Source organism: Lynx rufus, unplaced genomic scaffold (assembly GCF_022079265.1).
Source record: "Lynx rufus isolate CCGP_SWC_20201006 ecotype Redwood Valley unplaced genomic scaffold, mLynRuf1.p SCAF_6, whole genome shotgun sequence".
Classification (NCBI taxonomy): domain Eukaryota; kingdom Metazoa; phylum Chordata; class Mammalia; order Carnivora; family Felidae; genus Lynx; species Lynx rufus.
In genome coordinates this window covers 131,569,310-131,582,513 of record NW_025814878.1, presented here as the reverse complement: position 1 = coordinate 131,582,513, position 13,204 = coordinate 131,569,310, and the positions used below count along the sequence as shown (strand labels likewise).

The following is a 13,204-nucleotide window of genomic DNA, read 5'->3' as shown; positions in this document are numbered from 1 at the left end:
AAACCTCATATTGCTAGTTTCTGACTCTCCGTATTTGCATGGGATCTTCGTCCATCCTTTTATTTTCACCTTCTCTCACTTTGTCTCAAGTGTTTTTCTTATAAACACCAGATTAATGCATTTTGCTTATTAACTCAGTCTAACAGTATCAGACATTTAATGGGGAAATTTTAGTTCATTTTCATTGAATGTCAAGACTGCTATATTCCAATTTATTCTTTCCTTCCCACTTGAGTTAACTGATTAATGTAGAAAAATTTCCTCTGCTAGTATCTCTCCTCACCTTGAGGTGTTTCTGTTTAACTTCTCATGTGGATACTTTTTGTTTTATACTGTTTCTGGAGTATTTTTGTCAGAAAATGGGTGATGGCATCTCTGAGTTCCTAAAGAGCAGCAAATTTTCTTTTACTCTGACAGGGAAATGGCAGCTTGGGTATGTATGTGGCTTTTAGGCTGCTGGCTTTTTGTCTCTGGAAGTTACTCCACTGTCTCTAGCACTCTGTCATACATGAGAAATCTGGGGCTAGTCTGATACTTCTTCATGGTAGTTCATTTGTCTTCTCTGTCTGGAAGCTTCTAAGATTTTGCTTTTTATTCTCAAGAGTTCAAGCGCTTTCCCAGTATATACAGAGATGTGTTTTTTCATAAATCTTGCCTAGAACTTGATGAGCCATTTGAATTTATAGACTCCAGGGGCACCTGGGTGACTCAGTCGGTTAAGCGTCCGACTTCAGCTCAGGCAGGTCATGGTCTCGCAGTTTGGGAGTTCAAACCTCGCATTGGGCTCTGTGCTGACAGCTCAAAGCCTGGAGCCAGCTTCAGATTCTGTGTCTCCCTCTCTCTCTGCCCCTCACCCACTCACGCTGTCTCTCAAAAATAAACATTACAATTTTTTTTTTAACTTATAGACTCCAGTCTTGATATTAAAGCTCAGAAAAATCGTTTCTTATATTTATGTAATTATGGCCTTTCCTCCATCCGCTCCTTTGCCTCCTTCTGCCTTTCCTGTTACTCACACATTGCATTTCCTGGATCTGTTTTCTCTTGTGATTTCCGTCCTTTATATTTTTGTTCTGTGCTCTCGGGTTCTTCTGCCTGACTGGCCAGGGTGCTAATTCAAGCCTCAGGAATGATCGTCGCCTCCTTTAATTCATTTGCTGAAATGTTTGATTGGAAATTCACGCATTTCATCTCTAGGAAGCCTTTTCGTGCTGCATTTAAATCTCCTTATACGCTCTTAACTACGTCTTGTCAGGTTGTCATCCGTCTCCAGCCGCTGCTCTATCGCATTAACCGTGTGTTCTATCTGTTCTCACGGACTGTCTTCTCGCTGGCTGTGGTGCCATAATTTCTTTGTTGTATCGCTGGGGTTCAGGTCGGATTGCTGGAGGACCCATGTGGCTGCACTTGCATCAGCAGTGGGAGCACAGTGGCCTCTGTTCCTGTAGAGCGACTCCTGGAGCAGTGCGACAGCAGGCAGGCACCACGGCCCTGCCGAGGCACCAAGGGGGAGGGCTTTATGTTCTAGAGTCTCCTCACTCTCTCCCAGCCTCCGAAACAGGGAGGACTCAGCCCAAGGGTTTGTCTTCTCCTTGGTCTTTTGTGGGACACGTACACACACAGTCATGCGCACACAGTGGGGCGAGGGAGGTTTTCAATTTTCCTCCCAAGGCTCCCTCAACCTTTGTAGATCAGGCTCTATATAGTATCCGATGCATTCTGATCCTCCCCCAGGACTTATCAAATGCCCATCTTTATTGCCAGCCCCGTCCAGCCCAGGAAGTAAGCCCCCACCCGCTCCCTCTCACCCTCAACTTCCACAGAGCTCAGGACTTCCCTGCACTGCGGGTTCTGTTGGCTGCAGGGGTTGGTCTGGGTCAGGAGAGGCAGGGTAGAATGGAGAATGGCAGGATAGTGAACCACTTTACCTTGCCATCTTCCCAGAATCCTCACCAACTATAATTCCTGGGTTTATTTTTCAAATGTGTATCCAGATCAAAAACATGGGAATTTGTGATAAAAGTTTAATTTGGGGGGGGGGGGGTGGGACATGGGAGTCCTCATCATGTTCAGTGACTGTTATGTAAAGACACATGTCAAACTGATATACATCTCTAAGTTCATAAAGATTTTTGAAATTCACTTTTTGAAAAGGATTCTCCTTCCCGAATATTCTTTTGTGTTATTCCTTCTATAGCAAACTGTCTTACCCCAAGAATACATAAACTTGCCACCCACAAGTATCAGAATCCTCTTACTTTTTCCTTGGCTATCTTGCTACCGCTCAAGTCCTGGTTTCTATTTCAGAAGCTGTATTAACACATATCAGTTGTATCAAAAAACCACTAGATCAGAATTCTTCAGGGGCGCCTCAGTGGCTTAGTCGGTTAAGCATCCGACTTCAGCTCAGCTCATGATCTCGCAGTTGGTGGGTTCGAGCCCCACATCGGGCTCTGTGCTGACCGCTCAGAACCTGGAGCCTGCTTCCGATTCTGTGTCTCCCTCTCTCTCTGCCCCTCCCCCAATCACTCTGTCTCTCTCTCAAAAATAAGTAAACATCAAAAAAATTTAAAAAAAGAATTCTTCATATCATATTTTTATATTTCAAAAATATTCATATATACTTTCAAAAACTCAGACTGTTCATGGTCTTTCCTGTTTGGATCTTAGGCTATCTTAGGTCTTCTCCCCCAGCTTTTCATGATATTATTCTTCTATTTCAATTTTAAATTTACTAGTAGACCATTTTACCTAACTATCCTTTGCCCTTCCCCCATCACGTGTAGTAGATTGTTTGCATGCAAATGGAGTTGTAATAATTCTCCACAGCCCTTTGCAATGTGACTTTCCATTGACCCATCAACAGGTGGAGGAAGCTGCTTCCCCATCCCTGAAATCGAGGCTGACCTTGTGACTTACTTTGAATAGCAAAGTGAAGTGACTTCCTAAGAGTTCTGACCCTTGACCTCAGGGTGCTTTGCGGCTTCTGTTGGCCTCTTAGGACCCTGGGACAGCCATGTGGGGAAGCCCAGGCTACTCTCCGTGAAGACAAGAAGCCCAGACAAAAGCCAGTATCAACATCCACACCAACACCAGTCATGCGAGTGAGACCATCATGGCGCAACCAGCCTCCGCTGAACCACCAGTGATTATATCCATTGAATGAGTGACCCTAAGAGAGAAGAGACCAGCCAAAGAATCATCCCTACAGAACCCAGTAGAAAATGCTGATCCACAGAATCATGAGCAAATAAAATGGCTGTTATTTTAAACCACCATGTGTTCAAGTGGTTTGCTTTACAACAATAGATCGCCAGCCTACCATGCTAAACCATCCCTTTCTGACAAAATCCAAAGCTAATCTCTGTCCAAAGAAATTATCTTCCTCATTTATCAATGGCCACCGTTCCTACCTAGAAGATTTAGACATTCTTACGTACTCCGAAGCTGCCTGACCCTGTGGTTCTTGCAATTTTTGTTTGTGTGAGAAAATTCTTGGTCAAAATCCAGTTCTTGTATTTTTGCTATATATAAACCTTTATGATCTTTATCATAAGTTTCTGTTAATTATAAGCCTCTAAGAAGCTCAAAACTTTTAGAAATCCTGCATAATCTTCCTAACGGCGAAAGGCAATTATAATTCCCTTTTAACAGATGTGTAAATGCCCATAGAAGGTAAGCATTTTTTCCAAGATGCCCTAAGTTAGGACAAACGGAGCTCAGAAACAAACTGTCGCTGTGATCCTATTTTCCGCCTATCCGGGGCTCTGGCCTGTGTATTGCTCTACCGTCCACGCAAGTTGATTTTCTATGCCTTGGGGTGACTTTAGGTTCTTCCGAGTGATTCTCACACAGGTTTCATTTAGCCTGAATAATGCTCCCAGAGTCCATCAACCATTTTAATTTGGCATCAGCGGAACAGGTTCTATTTTTCCCCTTATTTCAGAGCAACAGCTGCCAAGTTCCAACTCTCATTTCCTGGATCCTCCTCCCCTCCTGGAAAATAAACATGACTAGCATCGCTTTCTACATGATGAGTCGAGAGATCTTGAAGGGCTCTCTAACAATAACAACGACGACGACACAAAACTGATACAAACTAAGGGACTGTCATTTCCGTGATCTGTGGTTTCTGTTTTGAGAGCCAGTGCTAACGATTTGCTTCTGTCTTTCAATTTCTTTTTTTTTTTTTTTTTTTTTTTTTTTTTTTTTTTGCAAAAGGAGCCTCACTCCTCAAACATGGTCACTTTGTGGGCATCAGTTTTTATGACAGCCTAAATTCTCTGACTAATGATTTGGGAAACATTAGCAATATTTGAACTTTCATATTACGGCGTGACCGCCTCAGAGTTCAGGTTTCTGCTATTATGCCTTTTCGTTAAAAGCAATCTTTCTTGCTATTATAAACGGCTGTCACTTAGAAAACCCTAAAAGAATTGCCTTGACAGATGCCGAGCACTCATTCCTAACAGATCAACAGCTGACTCTCAATGAATTTAATCTGCAACACCCATAATCCTTAATGGCTGCCTGACAGCACACACACCATTCCAGAAACTTCCCTCAAAGATTAAAACTCTTGCCCCTCCTCCAGGACCAAGCAATTTAATTTGATAGGGAACCATAATCTATTCGAATACAGCCAAGTTAACGATCTACAATTCTAGGCTATTGATTTTGGACAAGAAGCCGCTATTTATACATGCGGAGGAGAGATTTATGATGCATTCTTTGCTAGGGTTTTAATCCAAATGAACGTCCAGCAACAAAGGAGAAAAACCAGGTACTCCTCGCCCTATGCATAGTGACCCACATCGGCAACCTCACGGCCCTGGATGTACAGCCAGGAACATGACCGTCACTTCCGGCAGTCTGAGATGGAAACACATAGGGATCTGGAATCAGGAGACCTAGATTTACAGGCTAGCTCTGATACTGACTGGTTACGGGATCTTGGGCTAAAAGATAATGAACCCTGCCTCACGAGCAGTGATTCCATGCAATCACACAGGCATAAACATTTTTGCATAAATAAGCACCATATGGATGTCCTGGAAATCTAGAAGTAACACAGCCATTGATATTTTTAAAGTACTCAGGGGCACCTGGGTGGCTCAGTCGTGAAGCCTCTGACTTCCGCCCAGGTCATGACCTCACAGTTGGTGAGTTCGAGTCCCACATCGGGTGAGCGTGAGCCCCACTCCGTGTAAAAACATGAGCCCCAGGTGAGCCCTCCTTCTCACTCTCCCTTCTCTGCCCGCCCCCCCCCCCACTCCGCCTCTTTACCCCTCGTGGGATATTCTCTCTCTCTCTCTCTCTCTCTCTCTCTCTCTCCCTCCCTCCCTCGGGCCTTCTCTAAAAAAAAATAAAGTCCTTCAGCGTTCCAATCTGGTATTAACAGAAGACTCTGCATTGAATACAGTACCAAAAGGTACACAGGTTTTCTGTCTATAGATAGAACACGCTGCAAATAAAGTATATGCTACTAATTCTGCAATATCATACTAAGCTCCACTACCTGATGAGTTGCAAGAGATCTTTTATTATGTTTTTCTTAATCTGTCTACAGGGGGCATTAACAGATCATGTAGAAGTCTTACAAGTTTCGATTGGTTGATTTGTACCTTCCTCTTTACTTGGAAGAGGCAAAGATAAGATTTAAGAAAATCAAGGGTTAACGGGGATACAGGCTGCACATGACATTATTAAAAGTGACTGACTCCTTCCCCATTAAACAAATCTCTTTGCTATTAATTCCTTCCTCCATAATTTCCCTTGGCCAAGGCTTACTAAAACTCTCTGACCATATCAAGAAAGAATAAAATGTCTAAAGACACTGAGGTGCTTTGCACCATTTCTGCAATTTCAATTTCAAACTTGAGTGGGAGGAGCTGAACTATTCTGATGCCAGTTTCACTGAATGAAACGAACATTACACACGCACACATGCAAATATTCCCTCTTTTTCCAAACCAATGTAAGCACCTCTCTTTTGGAACAAAGATGGAACGTATCTACTTGTCCAAAAAGAATGCAGTCACGTTCCTGAAGTCACGCGGAAGATCAAAACCTTCTGATGTGTTTTTATCAGTTTATTAGCAATTGATAGTAACATTGTCTCGATGGATTTAGAAACTCACTTAAAAGATCAACTGCTGAATTTAATTCTTGACTGACTCATTCATGATACAGCTCTCTTTTGAAACTCTCTTTCATTTAATCATTCGACAACTATTTTCCTCGTATCTGTTATGTGTCCGGCTAGATGCTAGATGCCGGGGACGCAAAGACAAACAAGATAAGAGTTCTGAAAGCAGAAGCTGATTATAAAGGTACGTGGATCCTTTTCTGCCTTTATCTGGTTTTACCTCTCGACAGCTTTCTACCCAATGACGACCCCCTTCCTCCTGAAACCCTCTCTTCTCATTGCTGCCGCGATGGAACACTCTTCCAGTTCTCTTCCTGACTGCTCGTTCTCAACGTTCTCCGCCAGCTCTTCTTCTGTCAAATCTCTAAATGCTAGAGCATCCTCGCACTTGGCCTCGAGCCACATGCTCCTTCTCTATTTGCCATCTTTCCCTTGGATTGTCTCACTTACCCCAACAGCTTTAAGTACCATCTGACAACTCCCCCAATTTTGTGTCTACAGCTCGTGCCTTTCTTCTCAGCTCCATACCGCCTACTGGACACCGCCACCTGTCTCTTATAAATATGGCAAATTAACCTAAGTCTGAGACCGGCCTCAACCCTCCTCTGTAACTCCCACCCAACCAGCTTCCCCATTAGAACAACCGGCACCACAGTTTCCTGTGTTTCGGGCCAAAACTAGGAGTCATCTTTGATTCTACGGTGTGTCTCATCCTCACGTCCAACCCACGGGCAAGTCAAGTCAATTCCGCTTCCAAAGTGAGCCTCCAGTCTTTCCACCTTCATCAGATCTTCGACCTCGTCCACTACAAAACTGCCTCCTCACTGATCTGCCTGCTTCTAAGCTTGCCCCACTGCAAACTATTTTCTTTGCAGAAGCCAAAAGTGCACTTCTAAAGATACAAATTAGATCATACCTATTGCTTGTTCAATAGTTTTCCATTGCATAGAGATTAAAATCCAAACTCCATACAGCAAGGCACAACAGTGTGGCCCCTGCCTTCCCTCCAGTCCCCCCCTAAACCGCTGTCCACACTGCCTTCCTATCACATAGGCCTTTGTTAAGTTGCATGGACAGTCCAGGCTCTTTCCTGCTTTAGGCGATGTCCTTGATGTGAGATGTCCTTACCAAGCTCATTCTCTCTTACGGATCTGAACCTCCAGATAAAGTCTTCAGGGAGCACCTCCCTAATTACCTTCTTTTTAAAATTCTTTTACCATTTGTTTTCTATTATAGCACCATTTTTTTTTCTTCAACAAACTTCCATAATCCCAATTTAACTAATTAATTTGTCTGCTCTCAATCTCCACTACTAGAATGTAGTTTCTAAGAATACAAGTGCCACTGATACGTTGTTTCCCACTGTGGCACAAGCACCTATCATAAGCCAGCACAGAGTAAATAGGTTGCCAAATAAATAAGTATATTGAATTATCTCCAAGATTCCTCCTCTCTCCATCAATCGGTGTTACCACATCACACGTTGCTAAGTGTGGTGAAGTGAGCACTTTGTCTTGATAAACATTCTTGAACACTGTACATTTTTAATCTGGGTTTTTAAATTATAAATCTAATGTCCTATAATTATCGTAAAGAAATATTGAATCCGATCAGATGAATTTCCCAAAAAATCTTTAACTCGAAAGTAAATATGTAAAAATATTCATAAATCACAGCATCTAGGAAGCCCTTCATAGATGTTGAACAGATGAATGAATTCCTTTATCTTCATTACTGACAATCCCCAATTTTCATACATATTTGTCCACCATTAGCTTCAGGTTTAGGCTCATCAAAGATATGCATTAATAAAATGGATACAATACAATTCCTTTAAGATTGTTTCTCTGTAAATGTCCAGACATCAACCTAAGAAGCTATATGTTGCTTTAAGACCTTTTTTCATTTTCTCTAAATGTACCCTGATATACTAAGCAAAACTGTCATCACCACTATATCTAAACACAGCTTTCTCAAAATTATTATAGACACAGGAAAAGCTAGAAAGGTGTTATGTTTACAATAAAAACAAAGTGACAAAAATACTCTTCCTCTCCCCAAAGTGTTTTGTTCACTTCCCAAATTCTAAAGTACATATCATCTCTTCTCCAGCACTAATAAAAACATTTACAACACCTCCTGAAATGTAGTATATTTACAGCTACCAAAGTCCAACTGTGCTCTGACTCACCAAAATGAGAACAAACGAATTCACGAAATGCTTTAATAAGGGGCACAAATGCTTTAATAATGGGCCAAAAAATGGGCAAGGGGAAACGGAAATCAAGTCAGATTTCGTCGCATTTATTTGCCCTGAATGGCTTTTCTCAATAGGCTTTTCGGACTCAACCTTAATGAAGATGTCACTTTGCAACACGGCTACAAAATGTGGCATTACTGACTGGCACAAACTCAACCACAAAGATCAGGATAAAGCGAAATGCTACAACATTATTTTTGAGGAGATAAAAATGATAGTTGTACAGGAAAAGCAGCGCACTGTGAAGAAAGATACTTTTGTATTTATTACATATTAAGGTTAAGCGACTGTGTTGTGTGACAGACCCATTAAACACTCAGACCCTCAAAAGGCAAACTTAGAAGAGTGCTGCTGTCTTTCTTATCAGTCCAGAAAATAATTGGCTTAGGAAGCTTCTAAGGTATGAAAAAAATTTCTCCCAATTTTATGGTTGAGAGAAAAATAGAGCTCAGATGCTAGTATCCTTAAAGGTGGTCAGAATTAGTCTAGAAAATCTTTGTGGAGGGGCGCCTGAGTGCTCAGTTAAGTGTCTGACTCTTGATTTCTACTCACGTCACAGTCTCGTGGTTCATGAGATCGAGCCCCGCATTGGGCTCTGTGTTGACAGCATGGAGTCTGCTTGGGACTCTCTCTCTCCCTGCTTCTCTCTCTCTCTGTCTCTCTCCCTGTTTCTCTCCCTCTCTCTCAAAATAAATAAACACTAAAAACAAAAGATGCTACTTCCTCTTAAAAAAAGTAAAAAGAAAATCTTCATGGAAAGGAGGGAAATGTGTTGTGGGACAAGATATATTAAATGGAGAAGTAATGTCATAGAAGTAATATCACAGGGTCTAATGCAAAGGATAGCCAGCCGAGATTGGGCCAATGCAGAGACCGGGTGTAGTGGAAAATTAAAATAAACAGTTATTGGGGCGTCTGAGTGGCTCAGCCGGTTAAGCGTCTGACTTCGGCTCAGGTCACGATCTCATGGTTCGTGGGTTTGAGCCCCGCCTCTGGCTCTGTACTGACAGCTCAGAGCCTGGAGCCTGCTTCAGATTCTGTGTCTCCCTGTCTCTCTTCCTCTTCCCCCACTCGCGCTCTATCTCTAGCTCTCAAAAATAAATAAACATCGAAAATAATTCTTTTAATAAATAAATAGCTATTAACAACAACAGGGCAGAGTGAAATGGGGAAGCAAAAGAAGCAAGAAATACATGACCGTCAAGTGAAGGCCTAGTCTCAGAGATCAGAGACTTGAAGGGAAGAACAGGTTAAAACCTAAAAAGAAAGAAAAGCAAGATCCCAGTGCGCTCAAGGCCACAGAAGTCCCCCAACATCCTTCCTGCTTATTCTTCCAATATAACACACAGCTGGGCCCACCTTACCACATCCTGGCTGATACTAACGTTATCAACTTTTCCATTAAAGCCAAAGTCGACTTAGGGATAGTCAATGATGGGCTGTCTGTATGCCAAGTGTATCCCTTGTATAACTGACTTTTTAACGGCCGAAACTGAGAGACGGGGGCACAAGTATTAAGGGGCCCTAAGGACTGTCAAGGATCCAAGGCTGGAAGATGACCGTGCACACACCAAGGAACCTATGCGAATGACCACTCGGTAGAGATGGTAACTAAGCAGTGCCACGCTGTGGCTACAGCTGACCAGGACTTTTAGTGAAGGATGGAAAGATCCCTGGAGTTCCCATCATGCACGTTTCTACTACAGGTACAACACTGAACAGATGCCAGGTGATTATGGAGCCCCTTGGTTCTAATTCTTCAAAAAAGAGTTCCTCCGCCTGCCTTTACCAACTTGTTCTGTTGCCAGTTCCCATAGCAATAGGCTATAACACGAATTATTATTCCACTTACTCATTCACTCTGTTACGAGCTGAGTATGGCTAAATACACTCGACTTTGGGGGCGCGTGGGTGGCTCAGTTGGTAAGCGTCCGACTTCAACTCAGGTCATGATCTTAGTGGTTCGTGACTTTGAGCCCCACGTCAGGCTCTGTGCTGACAGCTCGGAGCCTGGAGCCTGCTTCAGATTCTGTGTGTGTGTGTGTCTCTCTCTCTACCCCTCCCCTGCTCGCACTCTCTCCTGCTCTCACTCTCTCTCTCTCTCTCTCTCTCTCTCTCTCAAAAATAAAAAAAAATATGGGGCACCTGGGTGGCTCAGTTGGTTAAGTGTCCAACTTCGGCTCAGGTCATGATCTCACAGTTCGTGAGTTCGAGCCCCGCGTCGGGCTCTGTGCTGACAGCTCAGAGCCTGGAGCCTGCTTCAGATTCTGTGTGTCTCTCTCTCTCTCTGCCCCTCCCCAGTCATGCTCTGTCTCTCTGTCTTAAAAATAAATAAAACATTTTAAAAAATATTTTAAAAAAATAAAAAAATAAACATTAAAGAATGCACTCACTTTCTGATGGTTTTTGAAACTGATATTTTGTATCATTTTAAAATTTGTTGTATCTTTTTATAAACGAGATGATTACTCGCAAGTAAAATAAAACAAAATAAAATAAGACAGCTACTGGGAGACAACTTTCAGAAGGCTTTAAACCCATCTTCAAAATCTTTTCATTGATCAACCAGCAGCCAGGGGCCCCATCAGTGACAGGAATACATTTAAAAGGCACCTCAAGAACACGGTGTACTCTTTCTCTTAGATTTGGTTTTTATTTGTTAGAAAAAAAGTCAAAGTTGAAACATCTTATACTCCACAATAAATATAGAGATAAAAACATCAGAGCTCAGAACGAGACACAGAGTTCTAAAAGTCATCCATCTATGGGGAGTAATTGAAATCATGAGAAGTAAGACTGGCAAACCGTGAGCCTTCCTAGGAAGTTAAAGTAAGGTAGAGAGAGAGAAAATGAGAAATGCTGAGGATGCATCAGCAAGATCTGGAAACATCGTTAATGAGCTGGGGAAAGAGAAGAGAGAAAAAGAATCATAAAGAAGACAGGAAGAAAGACAGGTGATCTGTAAATCCAAGGACAGAAACGATGAAGAGGGAAGTGTCAAAGCAGCACGCGGGCCAATGAGACAAACACTTAGAGAAGATGGCACGTAACCATAAGCATCTAAGGAAAAGACGGACTGCACGGGGCTGGGGTGAAAGTCTGGCCGTAACAGAGACAAAAGATAGACAATGACTTTGAAGAGCTGGAACAGAGAAAAGGAGCGAGAAAGAGCATTATCACAGCCAACTGATCTCAGTGAAATACCGACGATCAATCAGGAGACAGCCTCTTGGGACGTACTAAAATTTGAGCTCTTCGAGTATGTCCATTTTCCCCCCACTTGGCACTAATGAAAAAAACATATGGGATTAGATCAAATTTCACATCGTAGGCTAACTAAATGATGTTGCATTATGAACTTTAAAACGTCAGTTTGGCTCATCAACAGTGACCTAGTCATGATAAAAAAGACAAGCATGTTGGGGCGCCTGGGTGGCTCAGTCGGTTGAGCGTCCGACTTCAGCTCAAGTCATGATCTCACGGTTCGTGAGTTCGAGCCCCGCATCAGGCTCTGGGCTGATGGCTCAGAGCCTGGAGCCTGCTTCCGATTCTGTGTCTCCCTCTCTCTCTGCCCCTCCCCCATTCATGCTCTGTCTCTCTCTGTCTCAAAAATAAATAAACATTAAAAAAAAATTAAAAAAAAAAAAGACAAGCATGTTAACCTAGATAAAAATATGTCAAACTGCAAGAAAGGGTCTCATTTTTGAATTTAAAAAACATCGTTTTCCTTACCCAATAGAACTGAAAAGCTGAAGCAGCGTGGATTTTACCACCGCAGAAAGAGACCACAGCTATATTTTCTAAGAACCACCACTGAGGTCCTCGCCTGCACGGACAAAGCTGCGGGCACACACAGACAGATTTTTCCCACTGCGTTTCTGAAGCGAGTGTGCCTCACCCACTACAATCTCCAGCTGCCTCCCCGAGGCCAGCAGGCAGGTGCAATCCACACTGGAGACACCCCCTGAGCACCTTGCCCTGGTGGCCTAAAGGCTGGTGTTCCAGAGCTCCACAGGAATGTAACAAATAGATGGACAGCTCCTGGCAAGGCCACCACCTCCAGGGTGCTACTACACAGACAACAGAAGGAAACACAACCCCAATCTTCCTGCGGGGGGGGGGGGGGGGGGAAGGCCTATTTAGGTAGCCTGGAGCTTCAGCTTGAGGGAAAGGCTTCAGGCCTCCCACACATCTAGAGGCTAAGGAAGGAAGGTCAGAGAACGTAAGCAGGCAGATACCGTCCTCACGCACCTCTCTGGCCCTGCTACAGGTATGGTTGTGGCCCCACAGGACAGTACGTACTTGCATACTTTAAACGCTGCTGCCTGAGGGTCTGGCTTCCCATCAGCCTGAAACTAGGCGCTAGATAAGATTCCTCCCCTTGGATCACCGACAGGTCTTGGCACATCCACATCAATGAGGGCAATTAGGCAGTTTAGACAGTCACGAAGGTTTGAGAGACAAGCAGGAGCTAGGGCAGGCTTGAACAAGAAGGATCACACCTACAGAACACAACTGCTTCGAGACTAAGAGAGGCAGGGGCGCCTGGGTGGCTCAGTCGGTTAAGCTTCCGACTTCGGCTCAGGTCTGGATCTCACAGTTCGTGAGTTCGAGCCCCGCACCGGGCTCTCTGTGCCGACAGCTCAGAGCCTGGAGCCTGTTTCCGATTCTGTGTCTCCCTCTTTCTCTGCCCCTCCCCCACTCACACTCTCTTTCCCTCAAGAATGAATAAACAAACAGACAAACAAACAAAAGACTGAGAGGGGTAGTTGTTTCACCCAATACATAGAAACGAA

General features: G+C 43.4%; 1 pseudogene; it reads left to right on the top strand.

The window, feature by feature from the left end:
• Nucleotides 1-6,265: 6,265 nt before the first annotated feature.
• Nucleotides 6,266-10,163, top strand: LOC124529225 (rRNA-processing protein FCF1 homolog; annotated as a pseudogene).
• The last annotated feature ends 3,041 nt before the right edge of the window (nt 10,164-13,204 follow it).